Source organism: Arctopsyche grandis, chromosome 2 (genome assembly GCF_051622035.1).
Source record: "Arctopsyche grandis isolate Sample6627 chromosome 2, ASM5162203v2, whole genome shotgun sequence".
NCBI classification, from domain to species: Eukaryota; Metazoa; Arthropoda; class Insecta; order Trichoptera; family Hydropsychidae; genus Arctopsyche; species Arctopsyche grandis.
In genome coordinates, this window is record NC_135356.1 from 31,786,198 (window position 1) to 31,799,747 (window position 13,550).

At 36.4% G+C, this 13,550-nt stretch overlaps 2 protein-coding genes and 1 long non-coding RNA gene across 3 annotated transcripts in view; all 3 read left to right on the forward strand.

The window, feature by feature from the left end:
• Window positions 1–13,550, forward strand: part of LOC143921156 (uncharacterized) — a 325,759-nt gene that overhangs the window by 78,979 nt on the left and 233,230 nt on the right. The gene's annotated exons all lie outside the window — the stretch shown is intronic.
• The window catches only part of LOC143921170 (uncharacterized), a 155,435-nt gene that overhangs the window by 22,802 nt on the left and 119,083 nt on the right, over window positions 1–13,550 (forward strand). The window lies entirely within an intron of this gene.
• Window positions 7,297–13,017, forward strand: LOC143922351 (uncharacterized). The gene is made up of 5 exons (XR_013261575.1): window positions 7,297–7,302; window positions 8,745–8,867; window positions 8,960–9,081; window positions 9,174–9,268; window positions 12,846–13,017. It is a non-coding gene; the product is annotated as an uncharacterized LOC143922351 (long non-coding RNA).

Below are 13,550 nucleotides of genomic sequence, written 5' to 3' on the forward strand. Positions count from 1 at the left end.
TAAACATATTGACAATGTTGTAGCTCGAGCGTCGAAGGCCCTCGGGTTCGTCATCCGGTCCTCCAAATGCTTTACTTCTATTAAATCATACAAAATACTATATTGTGCATACGTAAGAAGTATTGTTGAGTTTGCATCCCAAGTTTGGAACCCAGAGTACTCTGGTGCAAGAGACAGATTGGAGCGCATTCAGAAGAGATTCTTGATGTACATCAGTAGCCGTTTTGGACTATCCTATACTTCCTATGAAGATGCTTGTAGGTGTCAGCATCTACTTCCACTTGTCAAAAGAAGGGAGATAGCTTACATCTCAACAATTTTGAACATCCTTAACGGCTCAATCGACTGTCCTCAATTATTGAGCAGACTATCATTGCGTGTGCCAAATAGAATGACTAGATGTAATGAGCTCCTTTACATACCTAATACTTTTTCTAATTATGGAAGAAGCTCATTCATCTGGCGTGTAAGCTCCACCGTCAACACACTAACTTATGCAATTTCTATGTTTGACTTATTTAATATTAATGCTATACAAGATAGAGTGATTATTGCAAACTTGTTTTTCGATGATTAATTTTATTGAAAATTTACGATTGTGATTATGAATTTTTATTTTGATGTATTTATTTTGTCTTTTTGTTTTTTGTTATAAATTATATTATTTTTATTATTTCATAATTTTTATCATATTATTATTCTTATTATTTTGATATTTTTATTATACTGTTATATATATTTTTTTCTTTTTTATTTTTCTCTAACTATCTTACTCTATTATCATTTTTGTTTCTTATTTTAAATGTTTAAGCTTTTCTTTTTTTACCTATATGTGAAAATTATTAATGGTTTACTTAACATAATTATGTTTTTTTACTATCAATCTATGTAACTTAATAAACTGTAAGTTTTCCAAATAAATAAATGTAAGGTTTGTAAGGTGGTAGAATCCGTGACATTAAATTTGATAAATTAATAACAAATGCATATTCACATAAATTTAAATAAAATAAAACTGTTCAAATAAACTTAATAAAATGTTTACTATTAGATAAGCCATGTTTAAAGCATTTATTACGTCCGTGAAATGTTTGGTTAATCTTATGTGATGTCTATGGGAAACTTTACATTGTCATTTATCGCAGAATCAAACATTCATCAGGACTTTTACATACATATGTATATGTAAGTTAAGGTAACTATTAAGCATGGTTAATCTAAAAATAATGTACATATTGTGATAAATATGAAAATAAGAATCTCAGCATTACATTAAATGATAAGTATGTACCATAAGAAAGTTTGTACGAAAATCTTGTACATATATTGTGTTCTTCGTCTGTTCAAAGGGTTTCTAAACAAAATACCTACAAATTAATCAAATTGATGTGTTTGTTAATTTTTATCGTGTGAAAATAATTTATACCCGCAATAAAGCACATTGGTAATAATTAGTCACCGGACCCAGAAGGTGCCGCGTATTGTTCAAAGGTTGTAAATGCATTGTTAAAGGTTTGCCGAACCTTTTTTTACAAAGGATTTACAAAATGGAACAATGGATAGCACTGTGACTATCCTACCTCTAGTAATAATACGATAATACGAATTCCATATCCAGTTCCTAAATATGTAGCAACTGGATATGGAAACATCGGTAGTAGATATCGTGCGTGTGGATGGTTCCATGAAAGCGTTCCCTCTAAGGTGTGCGCGCGTGTGAGACACCTTAGAGCTTGGACGGAACGTTGGCGTCAAGATGTTGCATAAGTCCCCCCCCCCCCCCCCCTCCCCCCTTCTTCGCCGAGCTCGGCCGAGAGCCGAACGCCGTTAGCCGAGTGCGCCCGACTTCAGCCGAGGCCGCGCTCGGCTAACACTTTTACCAACACATGTACACATTGTAAGCGTGGCCGCTCGCCGTAGCAGTGGACAAAAAAATTCACCCAATCTATGTAGTCTAAATATTTATCAAATATGTATATCCATATGGTGTTTGGAAAGTTGTGCATATTTAAATTCAATTCGACTATAACTAACAAAAATATATTCGACATAATTTTCATTTACGATATTTTCATTTAATCAGTGTGATATTTTGAAACTTATAATGTACTATATACTAACTATGTATGTAGTAGCACTCGAAAAAGAGTGAACTCGGGCCCTGAAACTTTTTTCCGCCTCCCCCCCTCTCGTCAGCCCTTAGTAGATATGGGCAAAAATGGCAATTTTGAACGAACCGAACGAATTTTTATTCCCGGAAACAGTGGCGGACTGGGACTGAAACCAGTGCTTGCCAGGAGTCAGAGGGGGCTCCCACCCAGGGCTAAAAAAAAATGTCTTCCCCCCCATATAACAAAATTTTCTTCTTTCCATCACGCTAAAAATCAAGGGTAAAAAATAAATAGAATTTTCAAAAATGCACGAATCAAAATTTAAAAGTGCAATTATAATCAAATGTTATTTTGGAAGTATGAAATAAATTTAAATCGCTGGTTGATGATGAATCGTCCTATAAAAAAAACTTTTTAAGTGAATCTGCGTGACATCATTTGTTTCAAATAACACGCGTGTTTATGGTTGCAATCAATCGGTGGGTCTCATAATCATATAAAAAAAATAATTTAATTTTTAAATTAATATTTTTCAAGCACGGATTATCCGCACCCGGATGATTGAGAGTATACTGTATATGTAAATTTATTGAATTGTAACGATGAAAAAAATGGTCACACATATGTACATTGTATGCTAATGGAGAGGGCGGCAAACAGTTTCGCGACGAATCGCAAAGCAACGCAATGCAAGGGGACGTCGAGCCGCCATTTTGGTGCTGATGGAACGACTATTAACTCGGATCGTGATTCTAGTATTGATCATCATGATTAGAGGTAGGACCGGAAGCGTGCCGTTCATTTTTTTGGACTCTTAATTTCTAAATAGACCCAAAATGCCCTGATTCCTGGAAAAAGCACGCTTCCGGTCCGCCCTTTAATCGTGATACTGACACTATCACTGATACATGGATCGCGTGATAATATTGATAGCGAGACGGCCCAACGTGAACATTCGTCCAAAGAGGCTGCGAAACACGCAAATGACACGGAAAGGCCGCACCGCACGGCTCAATCGAAAAAGACGAGACGCGATTCCAAGGTCGGTTCATACATATGTTCATACATGTTCATACAGGCAAGCCGACGAATGCAACAGTGTTCCCGAGCTCGCAAGATTCGCATTAGGCTCGATATTTTTCTTGTGCTGCACAAACCATAGTACATATATGGTCATTACCATTACGTATATGGTCGTACTTAAAACGAAGTGACCGCGCGACAGAAAATGGCACGCGCGTCCACGGCCTTGGCCATCGTTTGCGCAAAGAACGAAAGCGCGTCGATATTGCCGAACGAAACGGCTACCGATGCGGGAAAGCCGGAAAAATGAAGAATGGCGTCGCGGAATCGGAATCGGCCTGCAATGAATGGCGCAACCAACTGATTGAAAGGGCTAATTAGCTACAATAAGAACGTACCTGTGGGCGAGTGGGGCAGCTCAGCGTCGTATATTCACCGCTACTGACCGTGCCGTGCGATTTCCAACCGAATTTGGTGTTCGGCCACCTCACAGACTACATGTCGTCTCTCTTGCACCTTACATATTACGCGATACAACCATATACATAACGAAAGCATTTAAATTGCAATTACCGCTTGAGTTAGTACGTTTAGATAAAAAAAAATTCGGGTGTGACCAACCCATGACTTTATCTATATATTTGAGGACATATAAGAAGGTTACAAAACAAAATTCGATATTGAACTGATGACTATGATAGCGATACAAATTGAGCGCAAATGTATGGAAACTTCCACAAAACTACTTCCGGTTGTCAGATTTTGTTCAAATTTTTTTTATTACTAAAAATCACTATCAGTATTATACTCATTAAATATCAAGAAAATAAAAATAATTTTACAGGTCAAAATAAAATAATGAAATATTGTTTTAAAAGAAAAAAAAATACTGATTCCGGTCTACAAATTCTGACCAAAACCCTACCAGCTCAAAGTTAGTACATAAAGGATAGAAATATAAATTTTCAGCTTAATACGTTCAGGGGTGTGGACAGAGTAGTGGGCACAACATTTTTCACCTTTCTACGAGGAAAAAAATCCCACTTCCGGTTTATAAAATTTAATAATTTTTTTTTTATTTTCATCACATTGAATTTTCTTTGTGACGAACACACATGTTTAACACTTTGCACTCTTAATGGAATTTCTCTTCACCACTAGTCTACTCTGGGATGGAATTTTTTTTTTTTTTTTTTTTTTTTAATTTTAGTTGTTCATATTATTAATTTATGTCGAATATCAAATTGGTGACTTCATTTTATCCAAAAATAGGCAATTTTTTTTTTAGATAAAAACTAAATATTATGCTCAGTTATTTTGGGACTATCTGTTTGTCTCTAATTGTAACCATAATAACTTGTAGAAGACATCGAAAAAAAAAGTGGAGTCGAAAAAAATAGTGGAAGAAAATTCGAACGAAAAAAAAATCGAAGTCTGATTCGGTTAGTGGTTTGGGAGATAATTGAATTCAAAAACTTAAAAAAAAGAGGACACCTATAAGGGGAGGTACCATTCCTGGTCAACATAAAAATTTTATGATAAAATTTTACGTCGTGTCGATAAGAATTTCAGTAACCGATACTAAGTTTCAGTTCGATAAGACTAACGTTGTTAAAATATCCCCAAAATACACACACACACACACACACACACACACACTTCTTCTAGATCATGAAAACGTGATCAGTGATCGATTCTCAGTTCGAATCAATCAAAATCTCGAATTCGAATTTTCGAATGATCACAAAACTGCGTCTATTGTTACTACGTACATAAATAAAGTAAAAATATATTGAGATAGAAAACCAATCCTTATAAACGTGGTGAAATAAAAAAAAATTGCCAAATAAATGAAAAATAGGACGGAAAAAAAAATCCGTAAAAAAAATATATTTACGACTTTTAAAATTCGCTAGACAATTAATTTGAAGTATTTTAAAGCAATGAAATATAACAATTAATAGGAAAAATATCTGACTATTGATTGAATATTTGAGTTTTATGACCGCAAAAGCCAAAAAACTGTAAAAATCGCGGATTTTTTTAAACGCTCATATCTCGTAAACGGTGGGTGACCACCAACAAAAATCTCAATGGGGTGGGTGTATGTCCCTTTCGCTTCTTCAGTTGTATGAAGTGTCTTCGTACGGAGTTTTGCGCTGTACATAATCAGTAAATTCAAATAGACCGTAGTGCTTATTTTGAATGAAACATAACACCGATTATTTTATTTGATTGCGATGTGTTGATTGTGCACAGCAAATATCTACATACATATATAATATGATACGTACAGGACAGGTATTTTTGCGTGTTCGTACACGTAAAAGGCCATTTGAGACATATGTACATGCATATGTACGTAGGTATGTACCAACGGCTAGGCATGTTTCGTGTACGGGCATGTCGATTAGTGGGGTTGGCGTGTGCGTCGAAATTAGCTGCGTCGTTCGCATATTCGACCAATCGCTATCGCCGAGGGGGAACCCCCACTCCCAGCCATTACATCGGAAACGCTGCTCGCAGTCGGCAGAAGTGGTGCGCCCATCGCGGTGAGTGCACGTCGCTGGGCTCTCGGCTCTGAGTTCGTGCCAATGCGGACCGCAATGTTCGCCGCCATTTTCCGGCAGAAGTGCAGCGGCCATCGCGGCGGGTGCGCGTCGCTGAGCTCTGAGCTGCCGCTACCCGCCCCCCCCCCACCACCACCCCCAACCCCCCGCAGGTACGCTATTATTGTAGCTTTATTGTTGCCCTTTCGATCGTTGGTCGCGTTTGCCGTGGGGTGGGGTTGATTGCTTTCGTCGATCGATTGCACAAGTGCTCGTCGATTGATTGCACATTTGCCACCAAACAATCAGAGCCACCGCGACCTTGGAATCGCGTCTCGTCATCCCCCTCGACTGTGGCGTCGTTTCCTTTCCGTGTCGTTTGCGCGCTTCGACGAATGCCTCGAAATATACTATATATAAAAACGGACTGTCGCTAAATATATTTGTATATTTGTATGTATATTTGTATGTATATTTGTATATATGTGACGGACGATCAACCGTCAACCAGTATGGGGAACAAAAATTTTTTTTTTTCATTTTTTTCATTTTTTTCATTTTTTCAGTTTTTCATATTTTTCATATTTTTCATATTTTTCAGTTTTTTCATATTTTTCAGGTTTTTTCAGTTTTTTTAATTTTTTTCATAATTTTCATTTTTTTCATAATTTTCATTTTTTTCATTTTTTCAGTTTTTTCATTTTTTTCATTTTTTCAGTTTTTTCATTTTTTTCATTTTTTCATTTTTTTCATTTTTTCAGTTTTTTCATTTTTTTCATTTTTTTCAGTTTTTTAATTTTTTTCAATTTTTCAGTTTTTTAATTTTTTTAATTTTTTCAGTTTTTTCATTTTTTTCATTTTTTCAGTTTTTTCATTTTTTTCATTTTTTTCATTTTTTCAGTTTTTTCATTTTTTTCATTGCCGGGGGCGCTGGCGGCGCCGAAGGCGTCAGCGGCGCTGGGGGCGAAGCCCCCGGGGTGCCGAAGGCATCGGGGCGCTGGGGGCGCCGGTGGCGTCGGCGGCGCTGGGGGCGAAGCCCCCGGGATGCCGAAGGCATCGGGGACGCTGGGGGCGAAGCCCCCGGGGTGCCGAAGGCATCGGGGGGGCTGGGGGCGCCGGAGGCGTCGGCGGCGCTGGGATCGGATGGTCTTTTCCGCTTATTTTGAAGCCTGCCTCTGTCATTGTTTTGCGGAATAATGTAGTGTTTTCTCTCAACTTTTGACACAATCCAGGCGAACTTTCAAATACCTTTAATTTAAAATGGTTGAATATATAGTATGTATAATTTAGTGATTGTGATCTCAATTACTTTCTCTTTTATGGAAAAAACTAAAATATTTTTTGTACTTTGATTGCACTTCCAACCACAGAGGGGGGAAGAGAGTTCGAAAACAAATATGGCCTGGACACTTGTCTCAACAGATCAATCAGTGGTTTTGTTCCAGTAGTATAACCTCCCATTGCCCCACCTAGTGCTTTTCCTAATGTAGAATTTATAATATCAATTTTTCCCATTACATTCATGTATTCTTCGGTTCCTCTGCAATCAAAATAAATTATGTAAGTGTTTATAGTACCTAATATTTACATATACCATAGTGGTCAATGAAACAATGAAAGTATTGATATTAAATAACATGAAAATATTGATATTTCCACCTTGAAAATATCAATATTTTCATGTTTTAAGATATATAGGTACATACATATGTATGTATGTATATTTTTGTTTATTTTTGTAACTTTCAATTCGTGCATCAATTTCTTTCCGAAACCAGTCGATTCAATATCTTTAACTTTATTTTTATTCGAGTTTCAATTCCTTTTCGAAACCACCCGTTGAAATCAACGGGCCCAACACTAGTAATATATATAAAAACGGACTGTCGCTAAATATATATATTTGTATATTGGACGATCAACCGTCAACCAGTATGGGGAACAAAAATTTTTTTTTTCATTTTTTTCAGTTTTTTCAGCTTTTTTCATATTTCTCATTTTTTCAGCTTTTTTCATATTTTTCAGTTTTTTTCATATTTCTCATTTTTTTCATATTTTTCATTTTTCTCATTTTTTTCATTTTTTTCCCGCTTTTTTCATATTTTTCCCGCTTTTTTCATATTTTTCATTTTTTTCATATTTTTCATTTTTTTCAGTTTTTTTCATATTTATCATATTTTTGTGCTACGGGCGCCAGAGGCGTCCGGAGCACTGGGGGCGAAGGCCTCGGGGGCGCCGGGGGCAAAGGCCCCGGGGTGCCGAAAGCAACGGGGGCGCTGGGGGCAAAGGCGTCGAGACGTCGGCGATGCACAAAACATAATTCGTAATTCGTATTCACTTCGTAATTTGTCAATCGTAACTTCTAATTCGTGCATCAATTTCTTTCCGAAACCAGTCGATTCAATATCTTTAACTTTATTTTTATTCGAGTTTCAATTCCTTTTTGAAACCACCCGTTGAAATCAACGGGCCCAACACTAGTATAAAAATAATTACTGTATTGAAATTGTCGGTCATATCTACATAATTTCATAAATGCTCTCTGATAATTTCATAAATGCGAATAAATTTATTCGAAATTTATTCGTCAAAAAATCAATTTTATTTTAAATTTTGCCATAGTTTATAGCATAGGATATATTTTTAGATTTTTTTCTCTTCAAAAAGTTGTATAAAAAAGCTGGTCACCCTAGTCAAAAATTATAGTTTTTTGCTGACACCCAACAGAGTCCCGAAAGAACGCGGTCATTTCCTGAAAATGAAGCTGTACTTCCAGCCGATCCAGAACTGCTGATACAAGTTGCTGAGGTTGTGTCCAAATATCATCAGGTATTTTCGAAAATCCAGAGATTGATAAACTTTCCTATGTGTTTTAGTTTGGCTTTTTATTTGTACTCATTTAATTGACTTCTAGCCGATCCTGAACTGCTGATAAAATTTCCCGAAGTTGTATCCAAATATCACCAGGTATCTTCGAAAGTCCAAATATTGTTAAACTTAATTGTGTGTTTTAGTTTGACTTTGGCTTTGTACTCATTTGAAACGTACGTTTCTATTTCAGATAGTTGCTGATAACAAACGGAGTCTCGAAAGAACGCGGTCATTTCCTGAAAATGAAGCTGTACTTCCAGCCGATCCAGAACTGCCGATACAATTTGCTGAAGTTGTGTCCAAATATCATCAGGTATTTTCGAAAATCCAGAGATTGATTAACTTTCCTATGTGTTTTAGTTTGACTTTTTATTTGTACTCATTCGAGTGACGTTTTTATTTCAGATCGTTGCTGATAACAAACGGAGACTGGAAAAAATGCAGTCTTTTCCTGAAATGAAGCTGTACTGCTAGCCGATCCTGAACTGCTGATAAAATTTCCCGAAGTTGTATCCAAATATCACCAGGTATTTTCGAAAGTCCAAATATTGTTAAACTTAATTGTGTGTTTTAGTTTGACTTTGGCTTTGTACTCATTTGATTGACGTTTCTATTTCAGATCGTTTCTGATACCAGAAGGAGACCGGAAAAAAGGCGGTCTTTTCCTGAAAATTAACCTGTACTGCCAGCCGATGCATTCTCGCTCGTGATGAGGTTTGTACCATCGCTGTATGTACGTCAAAAACGACACACGTCCATCATTGTCATCGTTTCATCGTATTCTCCAGTGAATTCGCTGCATTTTTCTTTTATAATTTAGAATTTGGTATCTGCGAGGTGCCGCACCCATTCACGTGTGGTCTATTTTATTTCCAAAGTTTTTGTGCAATTAATTTGTACAATGAAATGTACAGTTACCTGCATATTAGTAAATCGATTCTTATGTCGTGAGACGCCAATACGACCAATTATATTACTATTACTATATATTAATCTACTGTGTGAATCCACATAGTGGGAACAGCTCATTATAAAAGTAATATTGAAACGTGTCATTGGGTCTTTGGTACTTTTAATGTACTACATATCTTAATATGGTTGTCACCTTTCATTCGCGCTTGAAACCAGATACTTTTTCACCTAGATTGCTCGTCAAATATTGCATCATTTCGAAACTGCCATTGTCAGCGATTTTGGAAATTGTTATTTTGGAAATTGTGGCATTCGAAATACTTTTTCTATCCTCTCGACAGTATCTTATCGCGCATTGTCTTTTTTAAGGAATTTTATACTCCAGTCTAGAGTTTGAGTACCAGTCTAGAGACCATCCATACTACGTGGTTGTGGGTATATCCATTACAAAGAGGAGTGTCTAAACACACATCAGCTAATTGTCCTCGTCACACATGTTCTTTTTTCGCTACTACATTGGAAAATATGATTCGTCCTCCTGGACGTCCTAATTGTTGGGCTACCAATTTTAATATTTGCTTCACCGGCAGCAGGAAATTTTAAAAGCCACAGACACACAACTACGGAATATTTTTCAAAATGTTCTCCCACATACTCGGCGTTATTGGCTCTATCTTATAAAGCTGATTAAACTTACAAGAAACTATGGCATCATTTGGCAATGAGTATTGTTGTCGAGTAGCTATTACGATACTTTGAGGAGCCTCTTCACCGGTTGCTATTTACATACATAGGTCTGAAGCTTTTCCAACCCATGCCTCATATGTAGAGGTAGGATAGTCACAGTGCTATCCATTGTTCGGCAAACCTTTAACAATGCATTTACAACCTTTGAACAATACACGGCCCCCTCAGGCTCCGGTGACTACTCATATGGTTCTCTGACAGTTCTTTAGAAAGAAGTATCGTCCTGGCTATAGACATAGAATAACTATATGTTATTCTATATGTATGGTCCTGGCACTTTCTACGATGGTTCGGTAGTCCTGGCACTTGTCGGAAAGCTCTCCTTTCTAAATGTTTTGCCCTATGGGTATTAAAAGTACGTCGCTATTTTTGCTAGCCTCTGGTTTGTAGGGAGTAGCATTTAAATCCCAAAGTGATGGAGTTGCGGTGGCCACCTTTATTACTTTAATTACTTTTTATTTGTTCTCTATCGACACCAGTCTTCCATCTTTTTTGTGATAATAATGTATCATTAATAGTCTAGGTAAATTTTTTTGCCGCCACATTTTCATGTCTAATCGAATCGACGGCACGATGGACAACCTTCAAATCACTAACGTATCTTTTTCCAATAAATTTAGAACGAGAACGCGTTGAATCATTCATCGATGGATGTCAATCGTGTCCATGTACCTAATTAGTACATAATTTTATTTTTTTTTATCTCAAAAAAATTTCTCACGTCTAAAAGCTGTTATATGTTACATAGATTGCAGTTTACCGAACATGGGGACGGTATATAATCGGCTTCAACTAATCTTCTCGCAATACTCGGTTCAAATACAATTGACGGCTCGATGTAACAATCGTCATAAACGTCGTCATCATCTATGCAAATTCTATTACTGCACACAGATAGACGATCTACATCATCGTTAATATTTTGGTCGGAAAGTCTGATGTTGCGTGTTTCAACACGAAAGTCTTTTTGACGTATCATTCTTAAACCGCCGTTTTAAAATTCGCTGAAATTTTCATGTTGCATACCGCTAGGTATGGAAAACTTCTTTAAATTGCACACAAGAGTTTTACTATATTATATTTTTTGCATACGCGATATTATAATAGTTGGACTAAGGACGCCTGCAAAATCAGTTTGTTGGTGATTTTGTGTAATTAGTTCTTTTTTACAACTTATCCGACTGCAAATAGCGGTGGCTTGTGCCAATTATTGAATGTTCAGCTTTGAATCTGTGCAAAAAAGTTTGCTCACTTTTGGAATGTAAATCATTACGATTGATCGCATGTTTGACTAGACAAAAAATCACACTGTCTTCTGATTCCAATTTGTCACATAAGAGCAATATAAGAAAAGTAAATATTTATTTTGGTTAAATCATTTGCTATAGTATTTGTTTTTATTATTTGTATATATGACTAAAAAAATTCACCATAGCCCATACAATAATATGTTGTTTACATATGTAAAAAAATCTATTGTTTTAAAATCATTTTGAGGGCTTTAATTTAAAATCATTAGAGGGCGTTATTGTAGACGTGTCCTTTGATTTGGCCCTCTTCGTTCCTCTTCTGCCAAATGAGATATGTTAGCTCGTCCGAGATATGTTATATATGTATGTAGATACCGCATATCTATTTTGAATCTCCCCAGCACATTACACAAGCAGTGTGACTAGTGACTACACATACCTTTTTGAGGCTACGAAACACGCTTGGCATCACACTAATCCTTATTATTTCCAGTCTTTAATGGCTCAGAGTATGAATACTGAACCGTCTTGAGTGGCTGCGGCGAACGATTGATTGTTTTCGCAAGGAGCCATACCGATGACGGGTCCTGCGCCACGATTAAACATCGATTTCGATCTAAACACATATATTTCTTGATAACTTTATGTTTATTATAATGTATATCTCAGTGGCAATATTATAATAACAAACAGCTTACCTATTAACTAAGCTTATTCCTTCTAATTTTGCCAAATCCCAAAGGCGAACTGTGCCATCGTTCGAACTGCGAACTGTGCCATGTACTCATGTATCTAGGTACATTGAGCAAATGAACAATGAACGGCGCAAACTAGTTCCGGTCTCTAATTATTACATTTCCCTGAAATTTTATCATTAAAAATTACATCAAAATCATCTGTCAGATCGACGCGATGACAGCTGGCTATTCCGGCACGCATTTTTGCCACCCATACGCTGTTGTAAAACATAATTGTTCAACATTGAATTTGTAAATTCATTATATTTTCATTAAACATATGTATGTTTTTCAAAGCTATTATATGTATATGTATGTACATACATAAAATATGTACACATAATGTATTCAGAATAATTTCCGTAAATTTTCTCATAATCCTATTATCGATTTTTTTATTGTATAATACTATCCATTCCGATATGGGCTCATCGTGATTTAATTTTTCCTTTCAATAAAGGCGATCCTTGAAAGGAAATTTCATCGCGAGACTTTTCAATTACCTTTTCCGTAATACTCCACACGGAAAATTCAATCGGAACGCTGGCGCCAACATTGATTAATCCCTCGCCGTGAAAGGCTGAAAATAGTCTCTTATTACGTCGCCAATATATTGATGTGTATATATATTATATATATTTTCAGCTACAGGACGAATATAGACCACCTGGCGAGGCTGATAGAAGATCAACCGACGAAATCTCTAGATAGAGTGGTACATGTAGGTACATATTTATATCTCTAGATACATGTAGGTACATATTTATGTATATGTAGGCTCAATTACCAACTTGGACTATCGTCCTCTCCAACATCGGTAATACCGGCTCTGGCTTTTATCTGATTGTATAAACGATGTTGCTGCTCACATCCCAAAACGGAGGATAGCAGACAATTATAAATTTTTCAAAAGAACTTCAATTGCCGAACCAAAATCCGCTAATTTTACAGCAGCTCCCTTGCTTTGCTCGCTAGCAGTAAATTCTCAGGTTTCAAATGTTCGAACCGTCGGAATTGTTTACTTTTAAAATGAATGCCAATAGAATATTCGCTTTCAAAATTGATGTTCATTTGGTTGTGCTTTCAAAATGTTCCCACATGAGCTTCTCGTTGGGTATTTGCATTGGATTTTACAGATAACATTGCCGACGGTTTGTCTTTTGTAGCGAATACAGTAGGCGGATTAGGTTTGGAGTTCATCGAACTTACACTTATGTGTGTAAAAATTTCTTAAGAATGAACAGTACAGAAAGCCAGTAGATATTTGGGCTTGCGGAGTAATTTTTTATATTTTATACTTGTCGGCTATACAACAAGATAAAAGCCAGAAAAAAGAACATCGTTTACACA